Genomic DNA, 4453 nt, shown 5'->3' on the forward strand with positions numbered 1-4453 from the left:
CTTTGCAACACTTTCGTATCTTGTTGCCGCGAAATTATTTTTCTGTTATGTGAATATTTACATAAAAATATGAGTTGAAACGCATTACTTACTTGTGGAATGCGATGTTAGTGTCTATTTTATGTTTGTCTGTTGTATTTTTACACCCATTTACCGCACATTTCGTCATTTTTAGCAAAAAATTTTGGAGCTGTTCGCGGTGCAATATGACCTTGAGCACTAACAGCCCGCGCGCTCCTGGGACGCGTTTGGAACCTTCTAACTTGCCTCACTTAGCGTGTGCGGGCTAGGTTTCTATGCGTTATTATTCTAAGATCATATTAAACATACTATGTTATTGTGTAGTTAGAACACGGTTGCTTATTATTATTATTTTTATAAATTATAAGTACGCATTTGACCTTCATCTCACCTAATGGAAAGTGACGATGAGGTCGACTATAAAGCATACACACCTAAATAATGCCTTTTCACTCTCGCCTTGAAAAGGCCCAAGTTATAACGGTCAGGGAACAAGTCTGCAGGCAGGGAATTCCACTCCATAGCCGTTCACCATATAAATGTGGAAACATAATCCTACTATATCTTTCTAATTTGTGAGCATAACGCTTCGTGCGAATCTTTGGATGGAATATCCACGACAGGGATGGAACCACAGACATATACCTGGATAGACGCCGCAAGTTATTTGTAAGTCAATGCCGCGCCGCAAGTACAGCAATTTGTATGAAAACCAAGCGTGCCACATTTTTTGTACCCGCTATGACGTCATAAGCACTCTTTAGTGATGGAAACCTCGTTCCGCTCGCTCTATTGAACGAATACGCCGCGTATCCGTTCAATCGATTCTTAATAGAATAATTTTAGTTTGTACAAAATTTTGATTACTTAAAAAAATTAAGACTTTAATTTTTAATCGAAAAAAATTAAGACTAATTTTTAATCGAAAAAAATTAAGACTTTAATTTTTAATCGACTCGTGTTAAAATTATTGTCCTTCCAATAAAATGAGCTTATCTTATCATCTTTTTGTACTTATGTTTTTATCGATTAACTTAAATAATGAAAACGCACGTCAATATATGAACTGCGACTGCCTTAATTAATTTTACTAGATGGTTTTCTTTTGGTAATTGATCAAATTGATGAATGGCAAGACAAATGAAAATGTTATCGCTGACAAAATATGGTAAAATCTTATTCATCAGAAGAGGTTTACTTAATGAAGGCCTCATGTGAAATTTTTGTGATTTGTTTATTTCTCGGATTTCTAACTCTGCTACTCTAATTTCTCGGATTTCTAACTCTGCTACTCTATGTACATACTTGGATAGCATCTTAGGTGGGATAAACTAAACCACCTTCGTCCTCGAAAGCAACTAACTCATACGTATGACCAACTCCAGATTTTTGTAAAAAAAGCGCACTGTTAATTCTTTGCATTATATATATTTTTTTATTACTCGTACTACATATCCGGCGATGTGTGTAATTATTTGCTCACTACATTCGGACATTCGAGGCAACGTGCTGCAAAAATTATCGAAATTACAGATGCTACTGATAACAGGTACTACAACGGCTTAGTGTCCATTATTACCACCACGTACCATTGATTTGTACCATCAATGGTACAAATGATACTACTATGTGTCCTTAGTACCATTGAAAATTATACTTGTTTATACCGTGTATTTACTTGTGAAAATAAAACTCACATTTTCTAACGACGCAATTTTTCTAAAAACAATGCGACTGTAATGTCGCCTTGAATTAATTGCATTTGCACGTGTTGAATGTAACAAGGCTCACTGAAAAAAAAACGAAACATTATAACAAAAGAGTTATAGAATATTTTTATGATATTGCTAAGGTCATAATAACTTTGTCCCTTTGTTTTCAAATACGATCAGAATCGAGAACAGTGTTGCCTAACGTACACATCACTAAATATGAAATTTGGCCAAAGAAATGTACAAGCGCCCTTACCACGAAACTGAATGCATTATACAAAAGTGCGTTCGTTCGATACTTTGGGCACGCAAAGTACGTACGCTTGCGGCGTCTATCTAGATATATGTCTGTGGGTGGAACCCATGGCTCCGCTTAGACCCGCGGTGATGGAAAGGGAAAGGCGGAATTAAATCGTGTAATTCCATCGCACTCTCCGTGATAAATCCTGTAAAATACCGATAAGCAGGCAACTTTATGGCGGTGTTCAAGACTCTGCAGCTTCGCCTCCACTAATTCCGAGTCACCTATAAGCCTCTTGGCACGGTTGTCAATTGAATCCAAAGTGGCCAGTTGATATGTAGCAGAGCCGTCCTGATGTAAAGTAACGCCTCACCCTGGAAAAGATGCCAAGCTTCCTTGCTGCATTTTTGGCCATGGATTCATGTATCTGCCGAAATTAAAATTGGACGACAGGTCCATTCTAAATAACTGGAGACAGTCGGTTATCGGTATGGATATATCACGAAAAATCGGAGTCAGCTCAAAGGGACTCCGTTTTGTGGAGCAAAGACACGCCTGCGTTTAGGTAGCGTCAAATTTGACAAGATCGGCATCGCCCCAATCGGAGATTCGCAGTACGAAAATACGTATACAGATAAAACAAAGAATCTTGGCCTAATAATTGACCACACATTGTCCTGGAGACCACAGGTAAATGAAGTTAGTCGGCGTATACACTTTTCTTGTAAATCTCTTATGCGGCTTTAATTTTTCTTGCGGTTCAAAACCAAGGTCATGCTTGTCCTTGTGCGTCCTTACTACTTTCTCTTCTTGACTATGCTGATGTTTGTTATTTGGATGCAACTGAGGAGCTGCTTAACAAACTGGAGCGTCTACAGAATCTGGCAATACGTTTTATATTTGGTCTGCGTAAATATGACCATATTTCTGAATTTCGATCTAAATTAAAATGGCTCCCTATCCGACATCGCAGAGATTTGCACATCCTTTGTCTTCTGTACAAAATACTAGACTACACTCAGCTTCCTCACTATCTACGCTCCCGTTTTACTCACTTACCCCGCACTTCTCGCCCAAAACGAACCTGTGACACTAGAACACTTATGTCCCCAATCCAATTCCAATTTTTACCACTATTCTTTTGCAGTTAGTGCAGCTCGTATGTAGAATAAATTACCTGCTAGTATTCGTGACAGTCCATCGGTTGCATCATTCAAACGCAAATTAAAAGAGCACTTCCTGTTAAACTCGGAAGTTAATCAGTAACATAAATATAAAGTAATAATACAAATTATTTGATAATAATATATATTGTGTATGTATGTATTTATATAAGTACGTAATGTTTATGTAGGTTTATATCTCAGCCATATTTATATTGTCGTCATTGATAATTATATTTATATTTGAAATCTATTAAATGTATTGGCAGCACATCAAGCTACACATTGACGTATCTTATTTCGTTGCACTGTAGGCGATTTTCGAATAAAATATGTAATCTGTTGTGCCGTTGTCCGTACAATAATGTCCTGCAGACTTAGTATATTCACCACGGCTAGGGTTGGCTAGAAGAGATCTCTTCTAGAGATAAACTCACCTTAGTATAAATATGTCCTGTGTAACTTGTAATTTTCAATGTCATTTATTTGTGCAATAAAGAATTAATATATAAATTTATTCTGGGTAAAATTGCCTAAAGTGGCTATACAAAAACAAAACATAATTATGAGATAGCGTTTATAAATACATATTTTTCTTAATTTCACAAAATAAATCGAAAACATAATTGTCATCAATATCAATCAAATCATTATCATCTTGTTATATTGAAAGTTAAGCTTTAGTTTTTTTTTTCCAATTTTTTATTTTTCTAGTTCTCTTACTAAAAGAGCTAAAAGATTTAGCTACCAAATATTTTGTTTTGCAGCTAACAATTTCGTAATCGCGACTAGATCTATACAGGGTGATAAAAAAAACCACTGACCATTTTAAAGGAACATACTGTATAATAGAAATAAAAAATACATGTTCGGTTATTTTTAAATACTTAGCAAATAAATACGTTATGACGTTTCAAAGTTTTCCGGTACATTGTAAATAATATTGACACCCGACAATAATAGACGCCGCCGTTGCCATCAATCAGTGGACGGAGTCAACGCGCGAGTTTACGTATTGTACTCGGTAGCCGAACAGCTAAGCTCTGTGGGTGAGATGATAATTTGTATGAAAACCAAGCGTGCCAAATTTTTTGTACCCACTATGACATCACAAGAACTATTTAGTGATGGAAACCTTCTTCCGCTCGCTCTAAATCAATTAATCGATTCTAAATGGAATGATTTTTGTTCAAGTATTTGTTGATTACAAGTAGTCGTAATATTAATATGGTAGAAAAATACTAGAATAAGATAGTTAAGTCCTTTGTTTTACTTGTTTTAAAAAAATGTCGATTACTTTAAAAAAAGTTAGAGTT

Source organism: Hyposmocoma kahamanoa, unplaced genomic scaffold (assembly GCF_003589595.1).
Source record: "Hyposmocoma kahamanoa isolate Upper Pololo Valley unplaced genomic scaffold, ASM358959v1 86, whole genome shotgun sequence".
Taxonomy (NCBI): domain Eukaryota; kingdom Metazoa; phylum Arthropoda; class Insecta; order Lepidoptera; family Cosmopterigidae; genus Hyposmocoma; species Hyposmocoma kahamanoa.